This window comes from Drosophila virilis, chromosome 5 (genome assembly GCF_030788295.1).
Source record: "Drosophila virilis strain 15010-1051.87 chromosome 5, Dvir_AGI_RSII-ME, whole genome shotgun sequence".
NCBI classification, from domain to species: Eukaryota; Metazoa; Arthropoda; class Insecta; order Diptera; family Drosophilidae; genus Drosophila; species Drosophila virilis.
In genome coordinates this window covers 10,443,955-10,461,773 of record NC_091547.1, presented here as the reverse complement: position 1 = coordinate 10,461,773, position 17,819 = coordinate 10,443,955, and the positions used below count along the sequence as shown (strand labels likewise).

The 17,819-nt window shown below is 39.3% G+C and overlaps 1 long non-coding RNA gene across 1 annotated transcript in view; it reads right to left on the bottom strand.

Moving 5' to 3' along the window:
- LOC138911340 (uncharacterized) overlaps window positions 1–17,819 on the bottom strand; it is a 146,815-nt gene that overhangs the window by 57,726 nt on the left and 71,270 nt on the right. The window contains exon 2 of the long non-coding RNA XR_011416896.1: window positions 17,484–17,659. This is a non-coding gene — a long non-coding RNA (uncharacterized lncRNA). The remainder of the gene's footprint in view (window positions 1–17,483; window positions 17,660–17,819) is intronic.

Here is a 17,819-nt window from a genome sequence, read left to right as displayed (position 1 = left end):
GGGTATTTGCAGCATTTGGATAAAAGTTTTGCTGCGTGCCGCAAAAAGTTGCCGGCAAATGCCGTTGGCCAAAGTGCGAACGTTAACAAAAATTGCAGCTCACATGCAAAGCTTAAACATCAATTTTTATTATTCCTGCAGCCGAGTGGCAAGCACTTGGTTGCCACTGCCGACAGGTAAAGTAGCTAAGGTGATGTTGCATCAATTGCTTACGGCCAAATACAGGCGCTTAGCCAACTTTGACAATTCATTTAGAATCTCAGCAGGGCAAACAAAATGTGCAACAACAATCGAGAATCGCAGTCACGAAATTGGAATAGTTTAAAGTAAAGAACAAATTATGTTTGAAGAATAAACAAATTATATAAATTTAACAATAAAGCTTATCTAAAAAATATAATAGAGATTAGCTAACCCTTTACAACTCCTACTATTTGCTTAGATACAGAAACTTTTGTATTCTGAATAAGCTTTTAGCTACATATTTTTATATTTTGATGCACTTAAGACTTAGGTTGAAACTCGCTTTGCCGACAATTAAAATGAAATAAAAATATATAAATTATAAAATTTGATATGGCTGATTTTGCTTAAAAAATTTCCCATCTTTATTGTATTTTATCATATTAATTATATTAACAAGAAGTCGTTATCGAAAATCTAGATAATGAACCACCTTTAGCCCGACATACTTTACATTTAATTAAAAACGTTAACTAAATGCCCAAAGGCGTGGCGAAAAAAAAATATACAAAATAAACAGAAAACAACTGAAAAACAACCCTTAAAATAGTTTAGCAGCTGTTGCTGTTGCATTGCTTTTGGCCAAAAAAGAGCGCAACGCATGAAAACCAAAACGTTGAATCCCTACAAAATGTTGCCCAACGGCTGTGGCCAGTTTTTTCTGTTGTTGTTAACCCCCAGGTGAAGTAGCAGCAGCAGCAGAAGGCCGCAACAGGCAGCAGCAGGCAACAGCAGATGCGACAAAGCTTCATTAAAATTAACAAAACTTAATTGCAGCTTACGTGGCACGTAGCATGTTGCAAATGTGCTTTGCAATCTGTTTGATGGCCCCTACAATCAGCACAGCGAGTAGGGGAGAGACGCACCTGCCGCTGATCGCGATGTGGCAGGCAGCCTGCCAAATTTGATGTATTGCATTCGGGACTGGCTGGCTGGTAGGCAGGCAGGATACTCCCGTGATCCTTGGAGCAGTCGCAGATTGCAGCTGCAAAAGGATTAGTGCACGCGTGAGTTCAGCTGCAAACAGCAGAAGAAAGGACATGACATAAGCTGGCGACAGGTAAACAGGCCAAAAGCCGAACAGGCCAACAGGCCGACAGGCAACTGGGGGCAAAATGAAGTTGAAACCTTGCGTGCAACTGTTATTGACAACTCGCCGCCCCCGTCACACCCGTTGCCCTTGCACCGCTGCAGGCAGAGAACTTTCCTCGGCTTGTTGTAACCCATTTGGCCTGTCAATGGCTTGAAACTTGGCAAAACTGTTAAGCCAACTTTGGAGCCGAACTTTGGCACATGGCATGCCAGAAATTACGTTAAGCGCTTTAGTGCTTTTGACATTTGCATGCAATGACTGAAGCTGCAGCCACGGGCAGACGGACAGACATTTCCATAAAAACAATATCCTGAAACTGCAATTACCGCCCCCGCCCAGACGCCCACAAAAGTATAACAAAGGTCGTTGTGCTGTCATTTCTTCCAATGGAAGTTCAATTTGCAGGCAGCATTCTATCACCTGACAAAACCGGCAAAAACTAGAGCGAGAGATGTTGAAATACGAAAGATACTCTAGCAGTTAATACTCTTATTCTATAAATAATAACAATAATAATACCAAGACGTCTCTGTCTCATGTGTTACCCCACAGACCAGTTGGATACTCAACTATCCTCCCGACGAAATTGGTTTATTACTTTCATCTTGTTCTTTTAGTATAATTTCCCATATACTTTGGCAAACAATAAGAATTTTATAACAGGAAATTACCTTACTTATATGATAAAGAGTACGTAATCCGCGGAGAACCAAATATATAGGCCAAGTTTTTGCTAGTATGTATATTTATATTTGATATAGAAGTACGATAACATCTGATCAATATGCAATAATAACATTCGTATGGGTTCATTCAAGAATATTTGGCAGCCAAAGTGTTCTTAAACAACAACTTTATACTCTATACTTATTTGTACATGGAACCGCCCACTGGAACCTTGACAACACATATATAAATTATGTTGTCATAGATGTCACCTTGGATTGGTTACACATCTTGTGCGCCAATTATAATACCCATTGCAAGGGCATAAAAATGTCCAAAAGTGAACATCAATTTTGGCCAAGTTTGCAATTAATTGCAGGCGACCAACAAATGCTGACGGCGGGCGGTGTCATATTCATAAATTGTGGCCAGCCGGTGCGGCATGAGGCCTGTGGCTAAATAGTTGGCCATATGGCAAGAGCAAAGCAGCGACAGCAAGAGAAAGAGCTAGGGAGAGAGAGCGAGAGAGAGAGAGAGAGAGTAGAAGTGTACTGCGTGTGGTTTGTGGTATCAGCAACAGCAGGAGGCGTGTGTGTGTCTGGCGACGTCAGCTGTTTGAAGTGTGCCCCCAATAAATGACGCCAGTTGTGCGTATTTTACAGTGATCCAATTTCAAAACAAAAGGTTTCTGATTACATGCGTTATTTAAAGCGCAAACGCAACCAAGTGCATAATGATTAAAAGGCCACACACAAAGCAGGGCAGGGCGGTCAGTTTGTCAGTCTGTCAGTTCGTCAGCTCGTCAGTCTGTCAGCCTGTCAGTTGTTCATATTTTGGCATAATATTCGCATTAATGTGCACTTATGCATTTCAATAATAAGAGCCCAGCATTTAACGGTCGAGTGCGCGCATTTTAATGCACAACAACTCAAACAGACTGCAGATAAGAGATAAAAGAGTAGATACCTCATACGCCCCGTTGTATGCGCCGTTATCCTGCCGGGCCAGCCAGGCAGCTGCTTCCTTGCAACGTTATTTCCTGTGCGCTGCGTGACCAATTTCAACTGCCGCAAGTGCTCGGGGTTCCTGGCTAACTGCTGCGACTGGACTCTCAGGCGTCCATTATATAAATGTGCTTTTAATAATAGCATACACCCTACTAGACCGTGTATGCCTTTCTGTGTGTTTGTCTGCGTGTGTGTGTGTGTGTGCTTGTGTGTCCTGGGTATATTTGCATTGACCATAATTGTGAATGAGTCTGCGTTAAGCCAGTATAATTTAGATTGCAGCTACAGATACAGATACTTGGGTAGAGATACAGATACAAAGTTGCAAGTCGCACTAGCGCAGGCCAATTAAACCAAAACTGTAGAAAAGAGCACATGGTTTTTTAGTTTATGTTAATTTAATACCCTTCCAGAGGGTTCTACAAAACTGAGGGAGCTTCATTTAATTCAATGGAAATATTAATGTACAATGTATGAAGTTATATGCGTTGCGTTTGCTTTGTCAGCTGCTTGCCCCCGCTTCCATCTAGTTTCAAAACATCTTTTGAATACCCTACTTTTTATTATGTGTCTAACTGCTAACTTTTTTGTGTAGTCTATATAGAACGTTTTGCTTAAAAAGGAAGTTTGTGTCCCAATCAAACTGAACCCTTCAAATCATTATCAGCATAAGATTTATTTCTCAGATAGCTTTAAGAGATTTGGTCATTAAAAAAAAAGCATTTATAAATACTTTCTACAGCAAAGAAACGATCTTAATCAATATCAAGTCCAAAAATTGTTAGACTAGTTTCCTTAGAAGCAAGCACACAGTCATTTCTTTGTCGATACTGCTCTTGCTACAGATTGAACATATATTTATATACTTTACCTAATGCAGTATAGGAACAGTCAGATATAGAGTCAGTCAACACTATGTCAATAAGAATACGGATCAAGTATATAAGTATATGTATATCCGGACTTTATATCAATCACAGCGCCAAGCGTATTTAAAGGTCGCCAGTTGAAACTTAGCTCCTTGTTGTTTGTTATAGTATTTTGTTTTTAATTAAATTTTTGTTTTTATTTTATTTGTTTTTTGCCCTTGCCATCAATCAAAGCAGTGAGTCCTCAATTAATGGCCATTAAATTGGCATTAATCATTCAGCCGGACAGCACATTTCATATGCCCAGCGAGGACTGCATATAAGACCCTTCTCTAGCCCCTGCAATATGTATGGCTCCGAAATAAAGCGGCGACTATTTTTTTAATTAAATTCCAATGCAGGTTGTTGCGTTGATGCTGATGTTGATGCCGCTCTGACGGTTTCATGTAAATTCAATATAAATATTTAAGTATTTGCCACATGCTCATTTTTAACAGCACCTGCAGCCGCTGCCCCTAGCTCTATCCCTCTTCCTTCCGTCTGTGGCAAATCAAACAGCGTAAGAGTCTCGCGTCCAACTGGCTTGCCCCCTGGACTTGCCCAAACCCGGCCATGTGGCACCGTGTCCCGTCGTCTGTTCTTTTGCATAAGCAAATACGCGCTGTCCAAAATACACGTGAGGTTTTTCGTGTTGTTTCTGGTCCCTGCATGGTCCTTGCATGAATAACGACTCCGGAGCGGCAAATGCCCTCCAGTTGTTGAGCTGCTGATGAGTACTTCACATCCACAACCGCATCCCTCTCTCTTCCTCTCGCCATCTCTGTCTCACTGGTCTCGTGCACAGTTCATGGTTCAATGACAAGCAACTTTGAGTGGACAAAACCAACACACACACACACACATGCAAACACACAAGAGCAGCCGTTAGCCGTTTGCTTTTAGCTGTTGCCTGGTGCCAGCTATTTGTCTGTGGTTTGGAGCTGTTGACACGCCCACACACACACACACACACACATACATGCATACACCCCATTCTCGTCACTCCCCCATCTGTAGTTTATGTCCAACCTTTAATTATGCACAATTTTTGTCCGTTACCAAACATTAGGGCCTGGCTTATATTTCGGTTAGCTCAGACTCAGCCATGTGAGCAAAATAATTAATGAAAAACAAGTGAAAATAAAAGCATGAACAATATTTAAATTGGCGAAAGCTGATCTTAAATTGTTAAACAAAAAATGTACCACATTATGTCCAATAATATGTTTTGGCCAAGTTTTCAGGATATTAAGTTAAATAAGTGATTAAAGATTTTGATGCATTAGGGTTTGCTTTATGAGATAGAAATGTTTTGTTCTCCCAAGTAGACAAATAAAATATAATTATAGACAAATTGTCAGAGCAATATTCTGTCTTTACTACTTAGTAAAGTGTTTTGTGCTGGTTTCTCAGATATTTTGGCAAAATATAGAAAAGTTTTAGATTGTGTGTTGGCATACATTTTTCCTAACATAATACTACTAATCGCTGCGAAAATAATGTATAATGCCTATATTATAAGTTGCCAATTTGATCGGACATTTCTATACAAATAAAGATAAGCTCTAGTCGAAAACAAATCTTTGTGTACTTTTTGCAGGAGTGAAAGCTGGAAAAATGTATTGAATTTGCATTAAATGTGTTAACTATATCCTTTATTACATTTATAATTAAAACAAATTAACATTAATTAAACGTATTTAATAAAAATAACAAATAATATTTGACTCGATGTTTGTTGAACTTTGTGTTTGTTGATTTCAATTATTTCTCGTAAAAGTATTTAATATGTATTACTTTGTATTACTTCGGGCAAAGTCATAAAATCAAACAAACATATAACAAGGCTAATTAAAATATTGTTTTATCAACTGACAAAAAAGCTATCGAAACCAAAAACAATTGAATATAAATAATTTGATAGTTTGCTCAACACATTAACCGATCAAAAGCCAAATGGTTTTTTACTTTTTTATTTAAATTGCATTCATGCAAATATATATATATTTTTTTTATAAGAGTTAATTAAGTATTATTTTACTTAATGCATTTTATAATATGTTTTGACTCAGCGGTTTTGTGCCCCTTAACTTTACTGGCCCCCCGGTTCAGTTAATATTTTATTTGCAGTGCTGGTTACTCAAGTCCTTTGGCACCCCAATAAAATATTCGCTTGGCCGTTTTTATCTTGCCTAACGAAGTGGAACTTGCGTGCGGCAAGTAATAAGTTAAAAAAAAAAACAAGTACAAGGAGGACACAGTCAAGAGTGCTTCACTTGTCAGATACCCTGTACACTCTCTCATTAATTCTTTGCGTTTTTATGAATTAATGTTATGCTAACAGACTTTGATAGTAATAGATTGTAAGTTTGATTTATAGCCTTTCTATCCAATTTTCATGATGCAAAGAGAGATGAATCTAACAAACATATAAATATAATATAAATAATAACAATATGGAAATAATAATAAATATGGAAATCATATCGGCAATCAAAGGAAAAGTTCGAGCTGTAATTTCAGAGGCAAATTAGTTCAATCTTGAGGCAAAAATTGATGCCTCTAACGGTCAGGATTCTGAACAGATCTATTAATATGGACCTTTAGATCCAGATTAAACACTTGAACGAATGCTTGCTGTCTGCCATATTTTTATCACGCCCATTTTGAGCCATTGTATGGGCATAGGGTACAAAAAAATTACGTTAATTTTTGTTGAGTTTTATGTACGCTTGACAATGGCCTTAACTACAAGCTGTAAAGTCAGGGTTCAGTCGGGACTGAATGCTGCTATGGACGTTGCCCCTAAATGAGTAGTTAATTTCATGGCATTTGGGCCGAAAAGTCTAAACTCATTAAACCATTTGGAATGGCAGTCAGAAATTAAATGGCAGGGCTTACAACAGATTTCCACTCGACCATAATTCAACCGTTGTGTGGGTATGTGTGTGTGTGTGTGTGTGTTTGTGTGTGCGTGTTGGCGTGTATTGCTGTGGGCGTGGCAGCGCCTGTCAACGTTTAAATTGCGGTTGCAACCAACAAAAATGAATAAGTGGGCGTCCAGCATTTCGGATGCAACATTTTAAATGATTTCCATGTAACTGCTGCTGCTGCTGCTGCTGCTGTTGTTGTTGCATGCAACTCGCTACCGCATGCAATTTGCCGTGCAGGGCACACAGGACACACAGGATACTGGACCCAGGGCACTGAATATACTGGGGCATGCCACACACAATGCCAGCCACGTTGACCAATCCAGCAAATGAACAACGTCCACTGGCCGTTCAATGTCCACACTTTTCACATTTGTGCTGTTCATATTTCATTCTCAATGACGCTGACAGGACAATGCGGTAAGCGAGCCGTATGCGGCGACTCCCGGCTACGTGCCCCAATCTATCAATGTGTGAGTGTGTGAGTGTGTGCGTGTGTATGTAGGAGTCGTTTGCATGTTGCAACTGTGTGGGTGTGTGCGTGGGTATGCGTGTGTGGGCGACGCTTGCTTACACTGATTCCAACTGATGAAGTTGGCATTTTATGTGCGGTTGCCGGGACACATTCAGCAGGACACGCAGCCGGGCCGCATTGTTTATCGCCAACAGCAGACGGCAACTGTTGACCACGCCACGACCACGCCCACGTCCACGCCTACGTCCACACAGCCGCCTCTGGTGATGCAACACTGTTGTTGCTGCATTAATCAAAAGTTCAGTGTCAACAAAAGTGATTTTTCGTGTGCACAAAAATTTTCGTTCATAATTAAAAATAAATAAATAAAAATCGAGCAATTGGAAAATGAAGAGAAAAAAGTACGGAGAACCCTTCACAATGAATGAGCGAATAAATAAATGAATGAGTGAGTGCATGCACAAGGATAACAGTTGAGACGACGCATATGTTATTGGCAAACGGAAACAAGACTCCTGCTTATTGTATACCTGGCTGCCTGGCTGGCTGGCTGGCTGGCTGCCTGTCGGCCTACCTGGCAGCTGACAGTTCTTATCCTCACACATTTCTTTTTCGAGCTGCAAATCGAGCGGATATGCGCAGGAAACCTCAAACACACACACACACACACAGACACTCACACGCAGCTTGCCCTCAATTTCGATTCATCTTTGGGCTTGGCATTTGTTTCCTTTAGCTGTAACTGAGCAGCAGGTGATATACCTAACGATTTCCGGCTTATGATTTGACTTTTTTCTTGAACTGATGGCCCCCATTCTGCTCTCCGTTGGCTATCATTTATAGGGTATTTGCATCAGCAGCTGCTTCTTCATATTGCCCGTATTTGCAGCTCTGACTGCCTCATACATCATGCCAATCATATTGCCACACACACACACACGCACACAATCATTGCTGGAGAGTTATTAATTGAAGCCATTGACCTGGACGCCTGTCCTCTTCAAATTTATGAGACCCAATTGTTAATAACTCTAATGGCACTTGAGCGAGCACAGCCGAGCCGTGGCCGTGGCTGTGGCCAGGGCTGTGGCTTGCTGTGGCTCTGGCTGTTGTGAAGGTAATAAGAAAAGTTTAACTTTATGATTTCTTGCTTAGCAGAGAGCGGCAACAAGGAAAATGCTAACAACAGCATCAGGCTGTGTGAGCGGCCCATGCGTCGTATGCTTGTTTTGTTGCTATTTTTGGGCACGGGCACAATAAAAGCATAAAGTGACAACAAAGCGGCAAACAACAAAATAAATAAATCACAACAAAAGCAGGCACATACACACACAAGCGCTCACACATAATACTGGCACGCACAACAGCAAGGGAAAAAATTAAAAGGAAAAAGTAAAAGGAAAAACAAGCTGTATTATATGCCACAAAATACCACGTAGGAAACAAAGTTAGTGTGCATAATATACAAATTAAATAAGAATAATATTATTTTTTGTAAGCCGGGCGCTTAACAGAATTCCAAGCGCTTGCTCAGTTAGATTTTAAGTTCTGTTTAGTTGTTTAAGAAAAAATAAAAATTTGTCAACTTTTAACTTTTTATAAACAACGAAATTGGCTGTAAAAAGGGGCATAGCTGGCCGAACAGGCAAAGAAACTGTTTAAAAAATATATATTTAAAATAATAATAATATAATAAAAATAAATAGAGCATCGTGTGATGATATTATAAATAATTGTATTCTAATTAGTCATTTTGCATTGAATTTTTATATTCTTATGTATTTAATAATTTGGCTGACACTCGTTTTGTCGACCATTAATAAATAAACATTAAAAAAAAACTATATTGTTTGTATATTCTATATAATTTTATTACTTTCATGTGCATACTAAATTTAAAAATAAATAAAAATAAATGGGCCGACATATTCCAAGATGCGCTCAGCTCTTATAGTTCCTCGGCTCTAAGCATCTTAACAGACAAACACACACACACTCACAGACACACACACTTACACACTCGCACACGCACCACAAGATGACTGCTCTTTACGTGTGTTTACTTTATAGGGTAAGTTTTGTCTGCTTTTTTATTCATTTTATCGTTGACTGGGTATAAATGGCACCAACAATAACAAGCATAGCGAAACTTTTAGTTGTCCTGAGCTTTTGTTCTTGCGCGTCCTTTTGCCATGTGCACGCGATTCATATTTTTCCAAGGCAGGCGCCTGCCTTCATATGCGAGGCAGCTTATTGTAGTCCGATTTTTGTTGAAGTTATTGTTGTTCTTGCTGTTGGCATTTATTGTACGCCAGTTTGACACAGTGCACAACAAGGTGGGCGTAGACAGGTCCTGAGCTGAAGTTGCCCGAAGAAAAAAAAAAAAACGGAAACTTTGTCATTGTTAGGTTGTTTTGTGGGTCTCCAAACGGCTGCTGCTGTTAAGCATTTCCGGCTTTTATTGTTCTTAAGCTGGGCCCACCACTAAACGCTTCATCATTGCGCACAGTTTTCATTTCCTTTTTGCTTTGTTTGTTTTCTTGCTTTCATTTTGGGTTAGAGCTGGATTCGCACAGACGGCATCGAATTGGTGTCGTTGCACGTTGAAATATTTATGTAGCTGCTTGTTAATTTATAATGTGCCTCTGTCCCTGAGCGAAAAAATAAACAAAAATGCGACCTGCTCAATAGACTGTGCCGTCAGCCATGGCAATAGCCATCGCCACTTGTGCATGTCCTGCTCATTATAGTCTAGCGCCTCTTAGTCCTTCAGTTACCCGGCATAGCATATTTGCATGTCTCAGAGCAAATCACCTTAGGACCAAAAACATCACGAATTTCTCACAAAAGTTTACATAAATTTTCGTGAAAATTTACGAGCTGCGAGCTGTGTGTAAAGTTTTTGTTGCCCTCCCCCTTTTATTTATTTTTTCTCTGGTAGTCCTCTGTGTTATGCGAAATTTACGATACAATAAATTTTGTCAAACATTTGAAGTTGTAGCGCAGCCGAGACCCAGAGGAGTTTTTCTTTGTTTTCTGCTCTTTTTTTCGGGTTTTCGGGTTTGATAAGCCATTAGTCAAAATGACAAACGTTTTAGGTTGATTTAAATTGCAAAGATTTACAATGCACACGGTTAAGGCTATTGAGATTGAGTATAAGTACCAGCACTTGTGGGCGTTCGAGTTGAGATTGTATAGGCTCAACCCATAAGCCATAACCCATAACAAATCAATCGAAATATGTGGCAGTTGAAAGCAATCCATTTGCGTATACCCTGTAAAAGGCATAATGTGTAACAACTGCAGAAATGAAAGTCAGTTTAAGCTGTATTCAATGCAATCATAAATCAGGAATTTGTTTTTATCTATCATAAAGGTTGCTGGTTCGAATCACAACAGGTCTTTATAATTAATTTAAAGTATGTTAAATTCCTTATTGTGGAGCTTTGGCAATATGCAAGGTATTACCGATTTAACGTTATATAAATATTTGTGTATGCAAATTTTTGTTAATAAAACGAGATAAGTTTTAGAGTTTAGAGGTTCTTGATCGATTGCTCACATATATTTTTCAGTATGGAGCAAACACATATTCACATAGTTTACGAGTAGTTCAACTTAAATGTGTATTAAAGCGTTTATCGATAACAAGTGCCTAGAGGTATTTGTTGGTTGTTGTACTTTGAATAACCATGCAGTATTTGCATTTATAGCAAAATGGAAGGCACACACACCCACGCGCACACTCACTAGTTATTTATCTCCACATATCAATTGCCATAATATTTTGGAGGACGCTTTTAGCTCGCTGATGCATGAAAAATTCAAAAGCCGCTTTCGCGCAAACTTTGCCCAAAGGGCCGGCGTCTCGCACACGGGGCCTACAAATCGCATTTGGGCATTACGAGAGGGACGCCAGAATATTTCGCATTTCACATTCAATGCTTACCCCAGACATTTTTCACTATTTTTTTTTGTCGTTTCCTGGTTTGTTTTTTTTTGCTCTTTGTGTATGTTTGCTTTTGTTACTCGCGGCGGCACCCGCAGCAGCCAGCCAAAAATGTTGCACTAGCCCCATTTAGTATTTTTTTTTTGTGCTGTTTGCTTTTTGAGGGATTCTTTTTTTTTGTGTGTTGCATGCGAAACGGCTTCATATCCTGCACTGGGGCAATTAAGTTCGTAATCTGAGCGACATCTGGGCTGCATTCGATGTGCCACACACAACAAGGACAACAACAGCGCAGATTTTTCTGTGTGCCGTGCTTTTCAATATTTCCTCGACTATTTCATTCGAATCAGTTTTGTTTCTTTTTTTGTGGGCGTTGCGTGGGCAGGAGGTCGGCTCCAAGAGGCAAATGGCAGCATTGTTTACAGCTTGTTATTAACTCTATCGAATGCGAATGCAGCTTTTTTTTTGCTGTTGGCTTCAGCTGCTGTGAGCTACGTGATTTAAATGAAGAGCCGTAAATTTGCTAAAAGCTTCGCTACGCAATTGGCGTGGATCATTGGATCAATTGCGTGTAATTCAAGCAATATTTAAGAGAATCGGAAGTAATATCGAAAGCCAATCGTTGAATAATACAAAAAGAGAACACACTTTATAATTAAATGTATATATTAACATTTAATACTACGACACAAGAACAGTTCTTTTATCCCTGCCCTAAAGGTAGCTATATATAGTTTGATTATAGCTCGATTTCAAGCAATTCATAGGAGAATAAAAAAATCAAATTTTCTATTTTAAAGTTTGTATAACGTCCCAGTTTTAATATACAATGTTCATTAAAAATCAAAGAACAAACATCAATTCCTGTTTCTAAAATAATGTTGGAAATATTTTTTGCCATAGCCCAATTTATACATAAATAATTTGTTAGAAAGCCGAAATTTTCATGTAACCAGAAATATAGAAATACAATAAAGCCGTTTAATAAATAATATAATATAAAAAAACATAAAAAATAATTTAGTAATAGGTTTAACAGTTTGTACTTTGATTTAATTATAAAATTGAAATATTTTAATAAATATCGCCTATTCAATTTGATGACTGTGAAATAATAGAAACTTTAAAGAATGCATTTCTTAAATGGTGCTTAAATAAATAAATGGTAAAATACAAATAATAAATAGCATTTGTAAGCCATAAACTTATTGAAACTATTAACAAAACATTTTGTAAATTGTTTTGCTTTATGAAATAGTAAAAAAATAATTATTTGATTGTTATCAATGTGAAACGCAATGAAAAATGAAGCACCTTTCTTGACTTTCCCAGGCGCAAGTTGCTAAAATGAATGATTCAAAAATCAACTAGTTAAACCCTTTAATGGATTTTCTTCGTTTCGCTGTCAGTTGTGAGACGATGATTGATGTGTAAAGTGCAGCTTAAAGGCTGCTCACTTGACTTGGTTCGACTTTCATATGGTAGATGGAATGCACTTGGAGTGCAAATGAATGCTGGCGATTGATATCAGTTACGCTTCGCTCAAAGGCAGCTGCATTTTGCGGGCTAACCAGCACGCAGCTTGCCATTTGCATTGTTAACTGCGCGCCTAGACACGCACACACAGTCTGGGAGAGCGTGTGCGTGTGCGTGTGCGTGTGTTAACAAAAGTCGTCCTGCTGCTGCTCTCCATAGCTGTCTTTCACTTTGTCCATTAACTGCTGTGAAAATCTGTTGGCCGAACAACCGAATGGCCGACTGCTCGACAGCTGCTTGGATTTTTAGAGGAGTCAGCCTTGCAAAAACATCCTTTGCATACCCTGCAGCCCATAAAAACTCATTAAAATGGGTTGCATCAGCTGCTGCAAGTGTAGGTAACAGGTTGTTTAAAGGCCTGAGGTTTGTTTGAGCCTATTCAATGGCCCTGACTCTGGACTAGACCAAATTGAATTATTTTAATGCCCACATAGGCGAGATAAATATGATTTGGGATGTAGGTTTGTACTTTTAAACAAATATATTTTAATGTAAATTTTGTGTAATTCTCATATAAGCTCCTACTCATAATAAAAACGAAAGAGTCTTGGAGACTACAAAAACTAGATATGTTAAGCTTAGTATCATGGTTTGGGCCTGTCCACTTTCTTATACAACAGTAGCTCACTTACGACAAAGTTTCTTTACAGGGTATCTGCTAGTCGCTTAATACTGTGCTTCTTTTTTGTGCCGTTTATGCCTAGAATGTGCGTTGTAGATGCAGCTGTCGCTGCGGCTCTGACTACACACGCACACACACACACACACACACACACACACATACACACACACACACACTCACACAAACACAGATGCACACGCACACAGAAGCCAGCGACCACACATAGCTAAAGTCTGTGCCATAGCTAAAGGATTTTTATGGTTTTTCAATTGGTTCACGTATTTTTTTTCGGCATGTTTTGTTTTTTTTTTTTTTTATAACAGTGTAGGCAGCTGTCAGGCGTTGGCAGCGTTTCGCATTCGCGTGGGGCATTCATTAGGGGAACGCAGCATGAAATTCTGGCTAAAAGCAAAACTCGATGCCGCTAGCTGCCTCTGCCTCTGCCTCTGCCAGTGTCTGTGCCTGGTGCCTGCTGTCTGTCGGCTGCCGGCTGCTGTTGCCTGGTTTGGTGTTGCCAAGAAAACAAAAGTACAAAAACAAATATACTGGAAGCAGCCATGCAGCAACAGCTTTGAGTGATAACATCATCATGAGTATGCTGTGTGTGTATGTCTGTGCGTGAGTGTGTATGTGTGTGCGAGCAGCAAAGCATGCAGGCAACATGCCATGCCAAGGAGCAAGCGATGAAACCCAGAAACTGCAGCAGCAACAACAGGAGTATCAACAAAAACAGCAACAACAGGAGTAGCAACAACCACGGCAACAACAACAAGAGCAATACGAAACCTTGGCAACCAAAAAAACACGTAGACAAAGAACAAGGCAACCCGACAATGGGACAAAAGTTGAAGCGAAACGCAAGCAACGGCGGCTAAGATTAAATCAGGTAAGAAATTTTGTGTTTGAGTGGTAAAAATTTTTTTTGCACCTGCCGTTAGCCAGCAGCCGGTTGGCATTGCTCAGCTGTTGTTGTTATTGTTGCTGTTGTTGTCGTCATCCAGATGATTAGTGCGCAGCCTTCAAGCTGCGACTGCGCAGATACTTTTTTGGTTAACTGTAGACGGGCGCATCGCGTGCGTTTTGTATTTTTATTGAGTTTTTTTTCTTTTTTTGCCTTTGAAACCAGAAACCTGTCCACGCACATTGCAGCTTGTATCGAGGCGTTGCCGGGCCCAAATTGGTCACCAAACTGTGCGCGTGTTCCACTGTGCGTGTGTGTGTGTGTAAGTTGTGCCTGCCTGCATGTTTATATGCAAAGAATCAACAGTCGTCTCTGGGCGTTTTACCCTCATCAAAGCAAGCTCACTAAACAGTCGAGAACAGCTCCGAAAACACCTGCGCTAATTTGAGCGCACCTTTTGCCAGGCATTGATTGTTATTTTAATTGCGATAAACGGCATCAATATTTGAATTGCAAATTATAGGCAAGCATATGTAGCCGGATTTAAGGAATCAAATATGATTTTATTTATTCTAAAAATTTTGAATAAATATAAAAAAATATTTAAAATCAATTCTAGATTTTTTATTTCATTAGTTATTGACGAGATTGAAGATATATATTTTTCTACAACAGATTACGCGATATATAATATAGACTATAAGGGAATTGATGTATTGTGCATATAAAATTATAATTTTTTTTTAAAATATGTAACACATAAAAAATATTTATTTATATATATTTTATGGAGAGCAATTTAGAGTCATTTATCTTATAGCCGTAATAAAATATTTTGTTTCATAATTTGTTCTACTTTTTTAAAGATCAATTTTCTAAAAATTTGTTAAAAAGTTTGCATTCACAAAGTAGGCAATTGAAATGAAAGAAATAATATATTTTATTTTCAATGAAAAGACGGCGACAGTACTAACACATAAATGCATCTTTAATTAAAAATGTAATTAAATAGGTTTCCTTTTAAACATTGGGCCAACAATAAAACTAAATGCATGAATATTAATATTTATTTTAGGCAACGTATGCTGTCTGTCAGCTGGGAATACATGCTGAGATAGCTTGTATAAAATTCTAAAACACTCAAATGTAAAAGTACTCGCAACCTCGAAGTGAAGCGTTAATGGCTTAAATGCAACGACAATAACAGCAGCAGTAGCAGCAACAGCAGCCGCAGTAGGGCCGAGCTGGCAGAAGGCAGACGGCAGAAGGTTTACTTCCAGGCCATTAGCTTAATATGGTCTGACCATAACGTGAACCGCATAAGGCAGAGAGACAACGCCATAAAAACCAGCAATAACAATAACAATATAAACAGACAGCAGCAACAAATGCAAGAAGCAGGCGACAATGAAATGGTAAAAAGCACGCAGAGCGCAATGCAAATGGAAGCAAGTTGCAAGTTGCCGCGTTGCAAGCTGCAGAGTTGAAAGGGCAGAACCACCACCATCATCAACACCACGCCCATGTGTAGGGGGGTTAGCGTTACTGCCTGGGTATATTGGGATGTGGGGAATTGCCGGATGCGCTGTTAGCCGCACGAGTTGCCTGCATTAATGCAATGTGCAACAAGCTAGAACACCGCGCCGCAAATTGACAACAAAACAAAAGGCAACAGAAATTAAAAATAAAGTAGGGAAAACTAAACTGCATGCAACGCTTAAAATATATGCAAACAGCAGCAATAATAGCAACAACAACAGCAGTAACAACAACTCATGTGGCACTGCCAGTTGATTATAAGCCCATTGATGTAGTTGGTCAGCACTCTGACCCTCAACTTTGCCCCCTGCTCAACTTCGTTTACAGCGGCAAGCCCAACAGACGCTGCATTAAAAAATAAAAGCGAAAATATTGCAAATTGCAATACACAAGCGCAGACAAAATGGCAACAATGCTAGCGGTAGAGAGAGAGAGGAGTGTAGTGCAGAAGCAGAGGTGGCAACTGTTGCAACTGGCCAAAACGACATGGCCATCAACTCCGCCCCGCCCGACGCCCCGCATCCGCCTTTGGCTGTGTGCAGCGAAGCGCACCACCCAGAATGGGTTGGTTTTTTGGGTGCAACCGGCGTCCGTCCAGCTGCCCCCGCCTGGCTCCGCATGCAGCCGGCTGCTCCTTGGTGGTTTATAGGTGCGCACACCCGTCACATGGCTACCGAATGCGCCATTTTTCGCATATTCCATTCTGGCCCAGCACAAATGCTGAAAATTCCACACCAACTCTGGCCAACAATGCCGCTAAATAAACTTCATTCAGTTGCACTCTTTTTTTTTTTTGGTTTAGCTGCTTTAGCTTTTAGTTTTGCCCAGTTTCAGTTTTTGCTTTCTGCATTCAAAATGTTGCACTCGGCAAAAACTCAAAAATATGCGCCAATAGATATGAAAAATTGTTTTTTTGAGCAACTGCAGAAGATGCCGATAAAGATATAACATTGTGAAGTCGAAGAATAAAGTATTCCCAAAGAAAATCTAAAGAGAAGTCACATTTAAAAAATTGCACAAGAACCATTAAACAAGCCTTGAAAAGGCTTAAAAATATTTGAAAAATATTAAATTCCCACTCAAAACATCTGAGAATCATGCGGACAACGTATAGAATTAGTTATCTGAATTTTAACAGGTATGCATAACAACATCTTTAAAGGGATTAGAGCTAGGTTGAATTGCTTTACCCAAACATCGAGTTTACCCGGTGGCCTTTTGTGGTGAGGGCAGTGGGAGGGGGTTTAATTGGCTGTTTGCTGTCCTAGTGGGTTACACAAGATATGATACGTTTAGAAAACCAATTCGTGGACTTTTAAATTCATCAGTTTATAAAATGCAGTGCATATTTCACCAGAGCAATAATATATTTTTCTTTAATATTTATGGCAGCTTGGAACTAGAAGATACTCTGTAAATAACTGCAAGACTGCGTATTAGATTAAACTTATATAAGAATAGAGTAAGCTTTTATTGCAAAGCTGTGCAAGTGAATTCAATCCAATTATTATTAAGTTATTGTATAAAAAAAGGAGCTGATACCTATAACGGATATCCTTACTTTTCAAGTACATTTAATAATTTCACGCGCTCACACACGTTTAAACTCACCTGGCCGAACACTTGGGTGTTGCTGTTCATAAGGTCTACCATCTGCTGTTGCTGCTGTTGCTTGTTGATTCACCGCAGGCGCGCCATGTGCCAGAAGGATATGCGGAAGGATATAAAACAAGAGACTACCCACACACACACACACACACACAGACACACACCAGAGCCGAAGAAAACTGCAAAGAAAATAAGGTAAGACACGTGAGCTTGTGGCAGAGCAAAGGTTAAGTAAATATATTAAACATAATTGTTAATCATAACAACAATTATTATCAATTACCGATAGTTCTGCGCTGCTTACAAAACAGACGCCAATAGTTGCCATAGTTGCAGGAA